Here is a 19,843-nt window from a genome sequence, read left to right on the forward strand (position 1 = left end):
GTTGGGATTACTCCTTCACAGTTGAAATTAGAAAAGACAAAGAAACCAGTAAGAAGTGGGGATGAAGCCCAGACCCTCCACATTATTTTGAGTTGAGTTGTCATGTATATATTTAAGGACAGTGTTAACCAGCATTCGTAATCTGATGTTTAGAATGTATTAATTTACATATTCTTCTAGATACTAGTCTCAATTCCTTTCTTCTTTTGGGTAAAACAAACAACAAACAAGAAAAATTGGTAAAACCACATCTCTCAAGGTCATACTCCCAGTAAACCTCGGTAGATCAGGGATGCAGCCAGGAAGTGACTATTTGAAGAGGAGAGGGGCCCCTTGGAGCAATGCTATCTAAGCCTCCTTTAACACAGTGGGGACTCCTGCAGCCCACTAGAAAGAGCCTTTTCTGGAGGTCAAAGGCTTTGCTGTGTGGAAAAGCAAGGCTAGGAACTCTTCTTGTTCTAACCGATTTTCTCTGTTCTGCCTTCACCAGCTGACCCGCATGCCTCCTGAGTTGTATAGCCCTCTGACCAAATTAATCAGTGCTTCAAAACCAGTCCTCCAGCAGCTAATATAATCACACCGTGGAAGAAACAATTGTTTTTTCTCTCCGAGTAGTTTGAAACCCTGTTAAGATAATGACTTGGGCCTCGCTTAAAAACCTGCCACAATCAACCTTCTAAATCCCTGCTCTTACAGATTGCTGTCCCCAAGTCCGTGTGCTTTGTCTTCAATAGTGCTAATGGTTTTCTGTGTTCTCTCTAGACACGTGACAGCCCCGTGTCACAGTGCTGCTGGAAAAAAAAATGCATTCTCTGTGCCCAGGAAGAACCTGTATAAATATTCTCAATAAATAAATAACAGTTGTCATTTTCAGAATGTGACAATCTCCAGCTGCCTGTGCTTAAAGTGAGCGACGCGTCATTTATCCTAATAGATGTGAACGCATGTATTGTACATACCAGTGAGTCACCTCATTCTTATTCACTCCAGCCTTGATCTCAGTTGGGGGCAAGTGCCTCTAACAGGGTTTGGCTGGATCAAATCACAAGCTGAAAAATCTCAGTCAATTATAGAAGCCCGGGGGGGGGGGGAGGGAGAGAGAGAGAGAGAGAGAGAGAGAAGAGAGAGGAGAGAGATGGAGAAAAGAGAGAGAGAGAGAGAGAGAGAGAGAGAGAGAGAGAGAGAGAGAGAGAGAGAGAGAGAGAGAGAATCTTCCTACCTCCTTACCTGCCCACCCCCCACCCTCACCCCTCACAGTTCCCAGGTTCACAGAAGAAGTCACACACCTCCCATCTGTGGAATTTCTAGGAATCATTTTTCCTCCTTGTAATTGAATGTGACTCAGTTGTTCTGGGTCCCCATAACACAAGTGGTGAGAACTGGAACAGGTCGCCTAATCCCGCTGACATTGTCGGCTGTCAGCACCTCTTTATTTCTCTCTTTAAAGGCTCAACATGTTTTGATTTACAATCCACGCTAAGATAACTGCAGGTGCCCTCTTTAAAAAGCAAGGTTAACTCACCTGAGATGAGTTCTTTTATTGCAAACAAAAGCAACACATGAGCAGGAAATACAATTAATACAGGTGGTTCCTCCCCTCCTCCCGAAACTTAGCAAATGCCTGCTGTCTTGAAAGGGGAAAACAATGTTCACCATCGCCTGGGGGACTCTTTCACACTTTTCCAGTAAAGGATTTGAATTGGAATAGGTTTGAAACAAAAAGGAAAAGACTTCTGTGCAGGACCATATACAAGGGGCTATAAATTGCTTAAGGACTTAGGTTATTCAGGGGTAAAGAGTTGCCCAAAACTGACCCTCTCATTGAAGTTCAGTGAACCGCCTGTCAATGAAAGCATTGGGCCTTATACTGGATGCATTTTCAGGCTGTATTCATGACAAAAAGTGTTTGTTGTTGTTGTTTTTGTGAAGGTAAGGCAAACTTTATAAGAACTTGCCATTTGATTCTCTAGCAAATATAGAATGCATCTATTAATTCGAGGCAAGCGGTTGGTTCTGTTGGTAGAGGCGGGTGAGCTAGTTCCAGGTTGCTTAAATTCAGGGTTCCCTGACTTGGAGGCTGACAGTTCACTCCTTTCAAACGTAACCCAGTGAGAGACTTTTACTTTGAAATAGAGATCAAACTCTTCCGTGGTTGCTGAGGCGTTTGCTGTTCCTGTTAAAAATGTCAGGAGGCAGAGGCAGGTGGATTTCTGAGTTCGAGGCCATCCTGGTCCACAAAGTGAGTTCCAGGAGAGCCAGGGCTATACAGAAAAACCCCGTCTCTGGAAAAAAAAAATGACCAAAAAGGAAATCAAGCAAAATAAAAGCTGCAGCCCTATCAGTCGGCCACATTTCATGAATTTTGTGTAATTTTGTGTAAAGAAAATTAAGAAGAAAAGCAAAAGTATGGGGGGGGTGAGGGGTGTCATAGACTTTAGACCTGATAAACAATTACCTTCAATTAGTCAAGCATATTACATTTTTCCTAATGACTTCTCTAAGCACATGCCGTATCTTTCACCACAGTTCAAAGTTTAACTTGAAAAGACTTGCTAGACAAAGTGTAAGTGTTCAGCCTTGGCTGGAATCTTTCTAATATGAATTGAGCCAGAGGTCCAGATTCGGAAGTTTGCCACCCTGATCCTCCCTCTGACAATCAATCCCCTTCCTCCCCAGAGCACCCACGCAAAACCTGGCTTCCAGCAGATGCTGTGGGGCTAGCCACATTTCCTGAGTGCCAGTGGCAAATTTACCTGCTCTGCACATGACAAGATGACAGGGCTGCATGCTCGATTACATCTGCTCCTCTTTTTAAGTAATTGCCTTAGATCTTGCCAAATTACATGCTAGTTTTCTCAGGCAAGCTAATTCTGATTAGAACGGAGGTGCTAAACTTTTATGAATGACCAGAGCGTGATGGCTTTTCCTGTCTTCCTTTTCCAGAATCTCCTCTTTTCTGACCCAGTTACAAGCGGCCAGAGAACCCTCCTCTGCTGAATCCCGGCACTCCAGAATGTTACATCTCCTTCAGGACTGTCTCTATGGAAAAGCACTTCCCGTGTTCTGATTTTCATATCACAGAGAGTGCTACTTTAGAGCATTCCTTATACTTTATACAAGTAAAAGCTTCAGAGGAGTTAAGTACACCAGTGTTAGCAAGTAAAAATTTAACATGCCTGGTTAAATCTAAATTTCAGATAAACAATGAATTATCTGTTTGTGTAAGTACGTCTCATGTAATATTTGAGACACAGTGATGCCAAAAACTGCTTTTTTATCTGAAACTCCAATTTAGCGGGGCTCCCTATATTTGATCTGGCAAGCCTGGAGTGGAATAAGCCAAAACTGATCTCTATCACTGAGTTTTCTAACTAAATGTTTTATTGGGAAATTAAGGAATGAGCTATGTTTTGATTTTTTGTACTCGGGAAATATAAAACGGATTTGTTTAAATAATAGGTAAAACTGAGATACTACTGGCAAGAGACTGGGAGTTGGATGGGAATCCCGTGCCCTTTTCACATTCCATAAAAACATAATTTTTCCTGTGCATACAAATATGAAAACCTCATTGTTTTCTGCTTGAGTTAGCATTTGTTATTTTTTTGTTCATGACCCCCTAAAACACTTTCCATTACCCGAGTCATCTGCAGTCAGTCAGAACTGGTGAAGCCTTCTGAGAACTCCAAATGGAGAGAAATGGTTTAATTAAAACGAACTCACTTTGAGGAAGAAGGGCTCTGCGCCTGAAACTGGACTGTCAACACTCAGAGTGTTAGAAGTGAGCACCTTAGATCATTTTCTGAGTCCAAGAAAGACATGCTAAGGATAATTTCTTCTCTAAGTCACATTTGCAAAACCCAAGTGTTCTCCTTTTTACTTTAATGGTTCAGTGTTATTAGCAAAATGGTTACAAAGCAATCTAGCAAATCTTCTTAGGATTTCTTCACTGCACATTTGATATTAGAAGCCAATCAGAAAATGTGATGTAAGTTGTTTTAACAGTAGAATGTTTCAATTTTATGCATTCTAATGTTCAGCCTACGTGAGAATTGAAATGTTTCTCATTTTTATAAATCACGTTTTATTATCTTTCACGTTGATCTCAGTAATTTTATCTTTTTCTCCCTTACTCTTAAAATAGAGTTCAAATTGGTAAAAGAATGTTGGTTATTCTTATATGGCGGAACAGAGTTTTATTATCAGGCAAAGACTGAGTCTGTGTTGAACCTCATGTTACTGTTATAATCGGAAGTTTTTGAAGTAAAAGGTTTTTCGTTTTAATTGTCTTGATGATATGTGGGACAGTCACAATTGTTTCTGGTGCTCTAAAAGAAAGCATGTATATTAACAGGCAATTCTTTTTAGTAAACATGGCAAAATTTAAGTCCTGGGTCTACTGTCTAATTTTCTCTTCACCATCACTTTATCTACTTGCCTAAAATGATCCGTATTATTTACTAAGTATTTATTCAATGGCTGTGGGAAGACGCCAAATTAACTGTTCAAATATCCAATATAAACATAAATAAAATTCATATATCTGCATATGTGTATATATCATCATTTAAGAGATGAATCTGTTATTTAACCGTACCCTACTTGGTCCTAAGACAATGTAACAAAGAGGAAAATAAAACTAAGTAAATAACTGTAAGACATATTGTGTGAAGGCAGATGTGCTATCTGGCAGCGTACCAGCCAGAAGCAGGCTGCACGCTTGGGGATCACTGTAGCTGTGAAGACAAAGCTGCCCTTGCCAAAGTGGACAGTGAGAGAGAACTACTCCCCCAAGAGGGAGAAAGGAGAGAACGGATAAGAAGAAAGGAAAGCACAGGAATAGCGATGGAATGAGGGGTTGGTGATGAGTCTGAAACTGTGATGGGCAGAAACAATGACAACAAAACAAAACAAGACCTTCGCTTTGAACGCTGGAAAATTATCATTTTTCCACATGAGATATTGGTGTCCGAAGAAATAAATTCCTAGGGCCAGACATGCTGGAGGGACGTCTTAGAGGCTCCCATGCTTAGGTAAGCAGCACAGTTTCAATTGTTGATGATCTGTGCCTTTACAATGTACTTTATCTTGATAGTAAATCTGTTATGATTAAAATGGACTTCCTCAGACTTTTTTTTCACTTGAAAACATTCTCACTGTATGAGTGGATAGAGAAAGGAACTCCAGCGCACTGTCATTTGAAACCCCAGAGTCATTGTGTAAAGATGCTCTTGGTGAAAGCAGAGTGTCAAAGTGGTTAACAGTAGGAGCTGGGACACCATGGGTTCAAATCCCAGGTCTACCCAAGGTCCTTGGCTTTTTTTAATGCCACCATTTCATCCTCTGTCAAAGAGAGGGAAAATAATGACGGCAGAAAGCACCAGTTTCCTAAGTTGCAGAGAAATATTCTCAGCAACATCTCAGGTGAGGACGTCTCTATAAAATCCATACCCAATGCCCAGCACTTAGGAAACAAAAGTCTTAATAATCAAGGTCTACTTAGTTTTTACATCTCCTTTGCAAATTCTCTGAGTATTTAGCAATTTATTTTTTGAAAATGAGATGAAATGAATTTCTCAAAAGATTCTCTTGAGAATCTTGAGTTTCTCAAGACCAACAACTGGGTGCCTGCTCTGTGGTGGAATGTGTGTGAGTGTGATCCTGTGCTGGGTGGAGAGGGATTCAGCCAGATTACACACGTGCCAAGGGCTTAGTGGTTTGACGGGCAGCAGGTATTCTGATTTAATTGTGGTAGGGATGAACTGACAGGTGATACTAGTGTGATTTGGGTTCCTTACCCCCTCAAGTTGCCCCTTTCAGAGGTTTTCAATATCTGCTTTGCTGAGACACAAACAGGCTCTAGGGGTGTTGTATATGTGCATTCAGCCAGAAGAAACCCCAGCACTGGCAGCTGGCATTGTGAAGAAAGGGGAAGATCTGGGAGAGGTGGAGAGAGCTTAGAAGGGAGACCACAGCTAAGTTTGTACCACATGATAGATATGTTTATAGCTACAAATTGATGGAAAGTTAGAGGGAGACAACACAGAGATGTCTTGAGAACCCTCCACCACAGATCTGTTCTCACAGCATGTCTTAGTTTTTTGTTTGTTTGCTTTTTTTTTTTTTTTAACATTGTCTTAGGAACAACCAGGTACCCACACAGAACTTAAAAAAAAAATAGAATGAGGGACTGTCTCCTCATTTGTTATGTCTTAAGTAACTGTGGTTTGGTAAGACTGAGATTGTAATCAAGTGGACGTATTCAAGGTCATTTATCATAGTTCACTCTCACCGACACCACCAAGATGCAAAACTAAAACCTGCTTTGCCTGATCCCTACATGCAAGCTATCTCTTATTACCATTACTATTATTGTTATTGTGGAAAGAGTTCATATTACTACAAACATTAATTTTTTATTGATTGTATTTCAACTTTTACATATACCGTAGAGGTATATGTAAATGTACATGAATAGGAAAGCAGTTATAGTGGCGGGCTTGGATGCCAGAGTGTGTGTGGGTTTTATGGGTTGTGAATACATCTTCTCTGGCTGCAGTGTGCTTCCCTCTCCTCTTTGTGACTTTGGCCATCATGAGTAAATAACTTGGGTAAGAACTCTAGTTAGCGTTTCTGCCTTCCTTTATGATAACTAGTGGAACTGTACGTGCTGAAGAAAGGAACAAACAATGAAACAGATCCCATTTTAAAAGCCATAAACAAGCTCGTGATGGTTAAGTGGTGACATGAATAAATTGCTGGTGCAGGAAAATTCACAGTTAATATCATTACTAAGCCACCGCTGAAAGGCATAACTGTATTTCAAATGGTAGTGATGGCTGCCTCCACTGGATTAGAAATGATTTCATGATGTCATCATAATGACCGTTTAAAAAAATAAAGCAAAGGAAACCTTAGAATTTCATCATGTTAGAGAAGTAAAATTCAATTATGATATGACTGGGTATTATACCAGATTTTTACCACATTTTCCTCTGGTCTTAATACAATACATAAAGATTTAAAAGACTAATACTCAGTTTTGGTTATGGCTCTGATTTTTATTATTTTAAGGAAAAATTAAACCTTTATATTTCAAAAATATTGAGATTACTGGATTTCCACATGGGTGAATATTATAATAACAAATAATTTTTTATCCACACAATGAGTTAGTTTTGGTTAAGTGATAAACAAATGTTATTGAAATTGAGAGACTGGGTGAGAATTATGTTCAATAATTACATCATTGCATCAGCAAAGAGGCTAGCTCTATCTATCCAGCATCAATTAACAGCATTTTGCTAACTGAGTTTACAAACAGCCCCTCCCCTGAAATGCTTTCACTGGAAAGAAGTGTGTTTTTAATGCTGCACCTAGGACGTTGCTAATGCAGATATCCTGAAGGCAGCTGCTCTCTTAGCTCTTTCTCTTGCATCTCAGTCCTTCCTTGGGGTTTTTCCTTTGTTCTTTTGCCATGAATTTCTTCTAGAATTTTCTTTAGAACAGAGATCCTTTAAGCTTCTTAGTGGTAAGCTGAATTTACCCCGGAATATGTTTCAGTAAATAGAAGATGTTTGTTTCACTGTGTGTGTGTGTGTGTGTTGCTTTCTCTTGTTTTCATAACTTTCATTGGTCTTTGGCAACCTAAGTCTTCACTATTAATCTAGGTGTTTTTTAAAATTTTTAATCTTCCTTTTTGTTTGAGTTTTTAAGATATTTATCATGAATAGGACAGTTTTTCCATAATTTTTGTAAAACATCTCCTCCAATAGAATTTTGAATTAGGACTTTCCCACCAATTCTATTATCTACCCCCAGCCCAGAGAATTTGATTAGACTTTGATTAGGACTCCCCACTCATTCCTCTTTACTCTGTTGAATCTCCTGCTCAGGCCATTGTTTCTGAAAGTTCTTTACTCTTTATTTTGCCAGGTCATTATTACAGTCTGTTTCACTGGGAAGTGTTGAATGAGTCACTGCTTTCTAGTTTTGAGGTTTTTCTGGCCTTGCTATAGTATGTTGATACTGGTACATTTTTTAAAAATATGTTTAAATTGAAATAAAATTATATGATTTCCCTCACCCCTTTCATCCATTTAGCCCCTTTTATGCCCCCTTACTGTCAAATAATAGCTTCTTTTACTGTACTTATTATTGTTACATAACATGTGTGTGCATATGTATGTACGTGTATGCACAAATATAAACACAACCTACTAAGTCCATTTCTGTTGTTTCTTTGTATATGGTTTCAGGGCTGGCCACTCTGCATTGGACATCCAATAAGGAGACTTGTCCTGGGAAAGGCTAATTAATTTTCTAGAGGTGGGGCTCTGACATTTTCCTCTTTCTACATTAATGTGTCCTTTGACATTGTTTATGTCTAGGTTATAAAGCCATTTCTAGACGAGACTGTTTCATAGCTCACCTCCTGGTATTCTGGTCCTTACAGTCTTTATGATACATGGTCTCAATATTCCCTGAGCTGTAGATATAGCAGCTGTGTTATAGATGTATCCACTTGGGGTGGACTTGCCACAGTACATATATCTCTGTGTTATATCCAGTGCATGGGATCCAGTTGTAGTTTTCTATAATGGTATTCATTGGTAGTAAAGAAAGGCTTCTTTGATGATGGTAGCTACATTTAATCTGTGGGTATAAGGATAAGATTTGGAATGTAGTCAGGAATTATATCAGTCTAGTAAAGTGGTTGTAGTGGGTTCTTGGACCCCACTAGCATGAAGAAGCTATCTAGTTCCCAGTATCAAACATGATTTCTCTCCTGTTGAAGGGATCTTAGACCCACTTAGACTGATATGTGTGTGCCACTTAGTGCATCTTGCATATGCATATCTTTGTGCATATTATATGGAAATACGAACATCTGATCATCCTTGTTGTGGTGTTGTATGAGGCCAGGACTATTTAATTGCTGTCTTCCTTTGGCAGCTTGCATAGCATTTTCTGATACCTTGGAGGCTAGACAGAAAGAAAGAAGCTTTCAGGCCAGATCCTGCTCAAATCATCTGAATCCTGTGCCCTGAGTGTGTACTCTCTTCGGGAAAGGGGGCTACCTTCATTCCATGCGGAGAAACCATAGGCTATATGCATAGTCTATATGGTTTGTGTAGTCACTTAGACAATCATTCAAAAAAGCTTCTCATGTCTGGTGCTGGGGCTTTTATTATTCTATGCTGTTGTAGAAAACATTTTCAGCCAGTGTGACTAATCTCTTTTAAGACATATGTGTATGTGTGTTATCTACAGAAGAGGAGCTTTGCTGACAGTTTATGGAGAGTCTTAACAACAGCCTGCATTCTTCAGGGGTTCCACCACAGCCCCTTTGTCCACAAACTCAATTATTTATAACCCAGTTCCAGTACTGGAAGCTTTGTTCAGTGACAAGAGACAATGAGTTCAGACTCTTCCATCCCCTTTATTTGGCAATTTCATCTACAGCACCTCCATGTAAGTATATATTATGGACAGTTTCTACTGTGCTAGATCTCCATACTACCCTATACTAAGGTGCCTCTTAGTTTTAGCTGTCTCTCCCCATGTTCCCTCCCACAGCCCCTCTCTCCCAACCTTGTTCCTCCTGTTCCAGGCCCCCACCCCTGCTCCATTCATGCATAATAATCTACTCTATTTCCCGTTTCTAATGACAATCTGCCTCATATTATACCTACCTGCTGGAGTTTTATGAATTATAGTTTGGTTATCATTGACTTATAACAATACAGATAACATCCACATATACATGAATACATACCATATTTGTCATTTGGGTCACTTGGGATAATTTTTTATTTGGTTCCACCCATTTGCCTGAATTTCATAGTGTTGTTTTTTTAATGTCCGGGTAATACTCCATCGTGTAAATGTAGCATAATTTCTTGATCTGTTCTTCCATTGAGAGACATCTTGGTTATTTCTAATTTCTGGCTTTCATGAAGAATGCTGCAATGAACATGGTTGAGCAAGTGTCTCTATGATAGGATGAACATTGTTTAGGTATATGCCCAAGCATTGGTATAGCTGGATCTTGAGGTCGATTGATTGCCAACTTCCTGGGGAACTGCCACACTGATTTTTTTTTTCGTTTTTTCAAGACAGGGTTTCTCTGTTTAGCCCTGGCTGTCCTGGAACTCACTTTGTAGACCAGGCTGGCCTCGAACTCAGAAATCCGCCTGCCTCTGCCTCTGCCTCCCAAGTGCTGGGATCAAAGGCGTGCACCACCACCACCCAGCTCCACACACACTGATTTTTATAGTGGCTATACAAATGTTCACTCCCACCAGCAATGGATGAATGTTGTCCTTATTTCAGATCCTCACTAACATGAGCTGTCAGCTGACATTTGTTATTGTTTTGTTTTGATCTTTGCCATTCTGATAGATGTAAGATGAAATATCAAAGTAGCTTTGATTTTCATTTCCCTGGTAGCTAAGGATGTTGAATATTTCATGGAACATGGAGATGTCAATCTGGTGCCCCAACACAGTCCCAACTTTTACATTCTAGTGTCTCAGGTACAAGGAGATACTCTGAAAGCTGCCAAAACCGAAATGTAAATAGCAAGCCAGCCACAAACCCTTTGACCTACATGGTACCTGCAAGCTATGCTAGGGCAATGGTGGCACAAAATCACCATTGTGGGAATAACCAACCAATCTCTGATTTAACTTAAGGCCCACTCCATGAAGCGGAACCCACACCTGACCCTGCTCCCGTGACCAAGAACCAGAGAGTAGAAAGCCCAGGGGCCTAGGGTAAAAGCAAACCATACTTGTATAACAAGAAAGAGGAAAAAGTAGAGATAAATGGCTCCTAATGTCATTCTACTCTACTCGCAGGTCAGTGCCTTGCTCGGCCCTCCTCAGGGAGACTTCATCCTGCAGCAGATGGGAACTAATACAGAGCACCATCAGATATTATACAGAGAGTGAGAGGTCTTGGAACACTCAGCCCTAAATGTGATGTTTCTGTCAAATCCCTTCCCTTAAGTCTTAGAGAACCCCAGGGAAGAGGGTGCACAAAGAGGGTAAGAGCCAGAAAGTATGATGGATGCCAAGAAAACATTCCACTAATTCCTCTAAATCAACATGAGTAAAACTCATGAAGTCTGAGGCAGCAGGCTCAGGGCCTGCATGGCTCTGTACCAGGTTCAAGGCTTCCAGTTTTGTGTTTTTATGAGAGTTCTGAGTGCAAGTAGATCTCTGACTCTTGTGCTTTATCTTGGGCCCTTTTGCTCCTGTTGACTTGTTCTACCCAACTCCAAGGTGTTAGGTTTTGTTTTGTCATTATATATATATATATATATATATATATATATATATATATGTTGTTGTTGTTTTTGTTTTGTTTTGTTTTTGACAGGGTTTCTCTGTATAGCCCTGGTTTTCCTGGAACTCACTCTGTAGACCAGGATGGCCTTGAACTTAGAAATTTGCCTGCCTCTGCTTCCCAAGTGCTGGGATTAAAGGCTTGCGCCACCATATGTCATAGTATATTTTATTTTGTTATTTTCTTTTTAAAAAAATGAATGAACAAGTGAGTGATTGAATGGATGAATGAATGAAAACCTGGCCTCTAGGGTAAAGGCTAATAACCAAAATGTTGTTTATACCTGCTGCCAGAGGGAGAGTCAGTTTTCTCCAGTGGAGTGACACTGCTTATATCAGCCTCTCCAGAGGAAGCCTCCCATTCAGGAGTAGTTGACCAACATATGTATGTATACCATACTTTTGGCTAATTTGTTTGTTTTGTTGGTACTGTGGTGTGTGTGTGTGTGTGTGTGTGTGTGTGGTTTTTTGTTTGTTTGGTTTTTTTGAGTTTTTTTTTTTCTTTATTTTTTCCCTTGTCTTGATCTTGTTTCTTTTGTTTTCCTGATTTAGGAAGCCTTGTTATTATATTGAGTTTGGAGTTTTGCTTTTGTTTTTGTTTTTGAGAAACAAGTTAGAGTCAGATAGGGTAGGATGTGGAGGGGATCTGGAAGAACACGGAGGAGGGGAAGAATATGATCAAAATTCATTTAAATTTAAAATGGTTTAATAATAATTAAAGTGTGTGTATGTGTGTTAAAATGTATTGTGCCTGATTGTAGATTAATACATAAAACATGATGCTTGAGGCTTTGTCAAATGATCTTAGTGTTGTTTGTCCGTCTTTCTTCATTCCCTCCTTTACTGTTGGAGCTGCATGCCCCATTTCTCCATTCTCACTTCATGTTATCTGAATTCTGCTGTTACTCGCTTGAGCCTCCTCCATCTATGGCACTTCTATCCTGTCCTGGTTTCTGTGGTGACTCCATGTTTTATTCTCACACCTGAGTGTTTGCAGCTGGGAACCCCAGATAATATAGAACATGTGGTATTTGGCTTTCTGGTTCCACTGGTCTTGATCAGTAAAATCTTTTCTAGGTCCATCCATTTAACTTCACATTTCAGCATTTAATTTCCCTTTATGGTTTAATGTTATTTCATTGTGTGTATTTATACCATGTTTTCATCATCCATTCATCTGTTGAAGGACAGTTAGGTTGTTTCCATTCCCTGGCTATTGTGAATAGGGAGGCCCTAAACATTGCTGAGCAAGTGTCAGTGGGGTAAGATATTGAGTCCTTCAGGCATATGCCAGGAGTGGTATAACTGGGTCATATGGTAAACTCATTTTTAGTTTTTGTGAAGAGTTTTCATACTGATTTACAGAGTGGCTGCACCAATTCCCATTTCCCCAGATAATATAATCCTAAATGGAGAAAACCTCAAAGTAATCCCGTTAAAATCAGGAAGGAGACAGGGCTGCCCACTCTGCTCACTCCATCCACATCTCTGCTGGAGGCATAGATATTTAGCAGTCTTGTGCTTGGGTCTTTGTGGAAAGATTGAGTAAATTTTAAGTGGCTTTGAGATGAATTTCAAAGAATGCAATGGTGTTGAAAACTCTGCGCTAAAAATTTAATTTCAACTGGTCCTGTATGAGCCATGCTCAGATGAGATGAATAGAGTCTAAGATGAAAAGATACACATTTAAGAAAGAGCTTGTGCAGAAACAAAATAGGAAGCCCAAATAGTGTATTAATGTATAAATGTCAACAGCAAACCTAATGTCAGAATTGAAAGATAACGGCAGGATGAACACACACACACAGTACTTGCTATAGGCTCTTCCTGTAGAAAGACTCTCAGACTGAATCACTTAAAAAATCAATGACAAGGTGTCTCTAAGAGAAACATGAGTAGCATTCAAATAAAAATACAAAACTATGTAAAGATGTTGTGATTTCAGACAAGGTTGAATTCACAGCAAAGCAGCATTAGATAATACTATAAAGGCACTGGGTAATGATAAATGCCATAATTCACAGGAAAATATAGGAGTCATGGATACCAGATAACATAGCGTGAAAATTTGTAAGGGATGGGCTAAGGGTACAGCTCAGTAGGTAAAGTGCTTGCTGGCCAAGCATGACGACCTGATTTCAGATTGGCAGCATCTATGTGAAATCGAGATGTGGTGATGTACATTTGCAATCCCAGACAGTAGGGACAGGCAGAGAGTGGCAGATTCTGGGAGCCTGCTGGCTACCCAATCTAGCAAGTTCCAAGTTAGTTAGAGAGACTCCTGTCTCAATGAGAAGGTAAGAGAGCAATAGAGGAAGAAATGCACAGTCAACCTCCAGCCTTCACATATATATCAGACACGCACACACACACACACACACACATTTGCGTGCAGGGTACTGAAGGCCAAAGATGAGGTAAGAGTGAGAGTGGACATGTTACTGCATGCTATATTATGCATGTACAATGAAAATATAGATAACATTTTATATATATACATATATATGTGTATAGATATATACATATATATATATGTATAGATAGATAGATAGATAGATAGATAGATAGATAGATAGATAGATAGATATGTCATATAGCCAAGTGTTTCTGATCGCCTGCAGTGAGCTCAAAGATGAGCTCAAGGAGTTCATCGTTAGAACACTGTAGAGCCCCTCTGTAAACCTGAGACAGGAGAAGTCCCTCTTTCCTAGCAGGCCTTTATTCTTCTACTCTTTTGTAATCACAGAATCCACTTACTAAAATTGGTACCTCACAGCATACTGACCTTCAGACTATAATGGCTTCCTTGGGCCATCACTGCTCACAGGGCCAACACCTTCCAGACTTTCAACCTCCAGTAAAGGTTACAAGTTTTAAAGCATGAATCGTCCTTCTCTTTCCACCCAAGCCCAACGCGTTAGCCCACTCTGGGGCTTTTTAGTACATGAAATGATATTTTTGGAAATCAATTTATCTCTGAGTAGATAGGAGGACTTTTAGAATGTTTAATATCCCGGGATGATGGCCAGATCATTCCCTGCTTATCGGCAGTCACAGATTGCTTTCTAACCATTGTCAAGGAAGAGAAGATTAATTTTCATTTGGTATAAAAATACACATCAAAAATTATAGCAATTGCCTAAGGGTTGTGGTTACCCCTGCTCGCTTTCTCTTTTGTACTTTCAAATATTCCAGTGAATAAATGCATTAAGTATACTTAACATTTAAATCAGACTTAGTTTCACAGTTGGAAAACATACGTGAATAGGACCAAAAGAAAAATCCTTGTGTGTACGTAGGCGTTTGTCAGATGAGCATTTTATGTAGAGCATGGTTAGGATCATCCACAAGCACTTTCAGTCCTCCCTGTAACAGCAGCATTAAAAGGACATGAGATTTCTCATTCTTGTGTTACAATCCAGATAAAATTAGTCCAGGCGAAACAGCTGACCTGTAAAACAAAGACCTCAGGCAGTGCTATGCCTTCCACGGACCTTTCCCTCGTACAGGACTCCATTCTCAGAGCCTTTCATGCCCTAAGATTGATGTTTCCATTCCAGGCAGCAGCAGCAAGAAGGGAAAGAAAGTCACGTATGTTATTTTTTTTTTCTCTTCTTTCCTTTTATTTTTAAGATGGGGTCTAATGTAGCCTATGCTGGCTGACTGGCTGGCTGACTGGGTAGCCGAAGATGACCCTGAACTCCAGGTCCCTCAGCTTCTACTTGCTGAGTTCTGGAGTAACAGGAGTAGGCCACCATATCGAGTTTTATGTGACACCGGTGATAAAGCTCAAGCCTTGTGAATGCCAGGCGATGTTGTACTTACTGATCTAAATCCCAGCTCTCTTCTTTTGAGTATTTCAGATATTAAACACGCCACCTCCATTTACTTGTAAGTGCCCAGAATAGTGACGTGACCATCATCCTTCATCAAGGAATCCTGGGAAAAGGAATGGTTTTGGATGAAAGGGCCACCTGGAAATTGGCTTAACTTTTCTGCTTCTTCAATCCCATTCCTTTTTATACTGGCACACACTTTCAAATCACTAGCAGAAGCTAAAATTTGAAATCTTAGTTCTCTCTTCATTTGTAAAATCATGGATGAAATGGTTTTCTTTAAGACAAAAGCTTAGCTATAATGGAGGCATTTGTAGAATAATATAAACTGCCACAATTGACTCAAAATGAAATAAAAAAACAGGCCACAATAGATTCATTTCTGAAACCAATATCAGCATCACTATCAACAACTTTTCTCTATCCAAGAAAATAATTCACACCAAGAGGTAATTTTACCAAATTCTCTGGTTTTTAAATCATCTCTTTTTATACAAGGTATCTCAGGGAGTAGGGAAAACACAGCCACTGCACCCATGGAAACCATGAAGGCAGAGCTTAAGGAAGGAGCACATAGCAGGCTGCATGCAGAACCAAAGGCAGTTCTGAATCTACCTAGGGCTTTTGAAGTGTCCGAGAACCTGAGGCGTTTCCTGGCTTTATGTTAAATTCATAAGTTTCAGCTGGGTGGGTTTCTGGGGTTTTTTTATAATGAATCAGCTGCTGACATAATAGACTTTGAAGTCCTTCCTTGTTTCACTTTTCTCTCCCTACTCTTTTGCAAAGTGTGACTATTCTTTTAGTAGTCATATGTGTTATTTAACAGATGTGAAAGAAATAGTAATACTAATGAGTATATTTAGCCTCTCTCCTAATATCATAAAACATTGTGATATTACATGACATTACAACTCTCTGAGGTTGTGACTAATAATCAACATCTTTCCATTTGAAATGTGTGTGTGTTTTATATATATATATATATATATATATATATATATATATATATATATTTCACATATATATGAATTTCTTTCTTCTCAAAAAGAAGCTTCTAATCCCCCAAGAGGATTCTTTTTTTATTATTATTAATTTATTCACTTTACATCCCTATCGATGCCACCATTCCCAGTCCCCCACCCCACAGTCCCTCCCCTCCTCCTCTGAAAGGTGGGGGCCCCTCTGGCTTTCTCTCTAACCTGGTACATGAAGTCTCAGCAAGGCTAGGTGCATTCTCTCCCACTGTGGCAAGACAAGGCAACCCAGCTAGAAAGACATATTCCACAGATAGGCAACAGCTTTAGGAATAGGCACCATTCCAGTTGTTTAGGATCCACATGAAGACTAAGCTACACATTTGCTACATATGTTCAGGGAGACCTAGGTCCAGTCTGCGTATGCTTTTTGGTTGGTGGTTCAGTTTCTGAGAGCCCACAAGGGCCCAGGTTAATTGACTCTGTTGTTCTTTCTGTGGCATTCCTATCCTCTTTGGGGCCCTCAGTCCTTCCCTCAACTCTTCCATAACAGCCCCCAAGGTTATGGATTTTTTTTCTTATTGCTGATATACTAGTAGTGTATTTGCTCAGGAACTGGGTATAACTTTTAAAATTTCTTCACTTTACTAAAAGAAAGTTTCACCGTATATCATACTCTCTGTGACTTTGACTGATTATTTATTAATACTTGAAGTGCTAGTGTATTCTGCTTCCACAAGAATTACTGAAAAACCAAATCCCAGTATAAATGCTTTTTCAGTACTTGATCTTCGACTGTCTTTATGGTTTTCTTTGTGTGTGTCTTTTGGGATTTTGTGTTTTCTCTATGTCTGAGTAGAATTTTATTTTTAATACGAGAGATTTTTGAAATTGTATGAAATTGTGCTCTTACATGTTATGTTCAGCAGTCTATATTTGCAACTTCAAGTCACCACTGTAAAAGTAACTTCTATGTTCAAGATGTAATTGTCATCATGGAGGCTTACTGCTGAAAAAGCTTACCCTTTCTAGTTCTTTCTGAACTCTGGCTGGCTGTTCAACTCAGCTGTTCTGGCTGACTGATTCAAACTGGCTTCTCTCAGGCTCTGGCTGAATTGCTCTGCTTGGCCTCAAACTAACTCTGGTAATCTGTTCTCATTCTCTGGCTCATTCTGTCTTTACCTGCAACCTGACTCTACAAAACTGTCCAGAAAAACTCTAACTCTCTCTCTCTCTCTCTCTCTCTCTCTCTCTCTCTCTCCTCCTCCTCCTCCTCCTCCTCCTCCTCCTCCTCCTCCTCCTGCTGCTGCTCTCTTAAGTCGACTCTCTTTTCTGTCTGTTCTAGTGACAGTTGGGCTTATCCTATCAAATCCTTCTCTGACCTTGTCTGTCCCTCAATTAAGTGTCACCTTCAAAAATGCCTGCTTATTTCCACAAACTTATTTTACCTTCATTGTTTGGGATGAAAAATGTGTAGTCAGGGATGTTTATATTCCAGTCAGAGGGATTAAAGGTGTGTTATTCCAGCCAGATCACACAAACCTAGAAGATTTTTGGATGTGATCCCTTGCCAGAGCAGCCATGTTGCTAGATTAAAATTTCTCTGCACATCACAGATTAAAACTACTTCAAAGGAGATGCATCTCTACTAAATGTTAAACCATTATTCTAAAAACAAGAGATTGTGATGTCTGTTTACATGGCATTTACACGGTGTTGACTATAGGTTGCACAGCCCTCTAATAAGAAAACTCATAGTGCTCAAAATTATGATACTTTTTATGAACTGATACTTAAGCAATTTGGGGTTTTAAAGGACTTAGGGCCAGACAGTGGTGGCACATGCCTTTAATCTAAGCACTTGGGAGGCAGAGGCAGGCAGATTTTTGAATTCGAGGCCAGCCTGGTTTACAGAGTGAGTTCTAGGACAACCAGATGACACAGAGAAACCCTGTCTCTAAAAACCCAAAAAAAAAGAAAAAAGAAAAAAGAAAAAAAGAAAAAAAAAAGAAATCTAATTGCCTTTTGAAATGTAAATGAAGAAAATATCTAATTTTTAAAAAAGAAACATACACATAGCCAAAAAAATAAAAAATAAATAAAAATAAATAAATAAAGGGCTTAGGATTTTTTTAAATCATGGATGCTCTGCTAGAAAGCCTATGAAGCTATTCTAAAATGAAAAGAAAGCAGACAAAGGAAAACTGTCTACATTTAAAGTATGTCAAGTTCCAAACATTTGTCAGTAACCTAACTTGATTTAAGACATTTAGTGTATACATTCATGTGAGGGAATGGAACATCCTTCAATAATGGTGTCTCTTGGGTATCCTGGACACCACCCCCTACTCTCAACTCCAAAAGATGACTATGCTTTTAAAGAACTCTTAGGAAACTATTAAACATTTTATATTGTAACAAACTAATAATGTTGAAATTCTAAATCTTTCAACACCTGTCTTGTTTTTCTGCTAGATTTCTACCATGGGACATTGGTTTTTTTGTTTTGTTTTGTTTTGTTTTGTTTTGTTTTGTTTTGTTTTGTTTTTGACAATATGCAAATGTTACTGTGAGTAAGTTTTTCTTCTGAACTTTGAGTGGTAATTCTTTGAATGGAGATCTGAATTTCCTTTCTTCAGGGAGCTTATGCCCTAGCTCCTGACACTAAAACCACAGCTTTAATTTCCTAGGTTCAGTTGTTATTCTTTATTTAACTTGCTGTTTTTTCATATGAACTATTTATATTCTGTCATCCTGAATCAATACAAAAATCAATTAATTAAAAAAATTAAAGCAGAGTTGCAGGTGAGATTTCTCAAGAGAGATAGCTTTTTATTTTCTAGCTGATGCTCAAGTACTGATGCCCATGTCTCTTGCCACTTTGTGCAATAAAGTTCATCTTAGATGAATCTCGTGGAGAGCTATTAGATGTCCACTCGGGGTTAGCCTCAGGTTTTAAACTTGTTGTGTCCTGTGTTCACTTTGCCCAAGCAAATGGAGGGTTCCGATATCAGGGTGCATGAAGGAAATGGATGCTTTCCGTTAAGCTTGCTCACTTCCTCCCTGGGCTTCTGCTTACACGTGTTGTAGAAACAGATGCATTCCTGTTATACTAACTCAAAAGTTCCCTCAAAATTACTTTTAAGAAAATCTTTAGCCACCACTTGTCATAGGTTCTAGTGCGTATGTTCTAGAAACTGAAGTGGTCTTCTGTGTCGGTTTACTGTTTCTGCCTTAGCTATGCTTGCACTTTATCACACATGTAACATGTATGACACCAGCTCTCCTCTCTGCCTCACCAGCGAGCACCTGTTTCTGTTGATTTCTCCACTACCATCATAGGACTTTTTGTTTTTTCATTCATTACTCCTATCATAATTCCTGCAATTTTCATACCTTACTATCCAAACACAAGATCTTTCTAGTGTCTGTGGTTCTCCATTTCAGCTCCCCTTTCTCTCTGCTTCACCCATTAACTTCCATGAGAATATCTTAAGCCTTGTCATTATCAGTTCCTGAAATTCTTACATTACTTTATATCTTCAGTTTCTACATTCCATAATAAACTGCCTTCTGTCCTTCTTCCTTCCTTCCTTCCTTCCTTCCTTCCTTCCTTCCTTCCTTGCTTCCTTCCTTCCTTCCTTCCGTTCTTTCTGTCTGCCTTTCTTTTTTCCCTCATGCT

This window comes from Mus caroli, unplaced genomic scaffold (genome assembly GCF_978045245.1).
Source record: "Mus caroli unplaced genomic scaffold, Mus_caroli_1 scaffold_7, whole genome shotgun sequence".
Taxonomy (NCBI): Eukaryota; Metazoa; Chordata; class Mammalia; order Rodentia; family Muridae; genus Mus; species Mus caroli.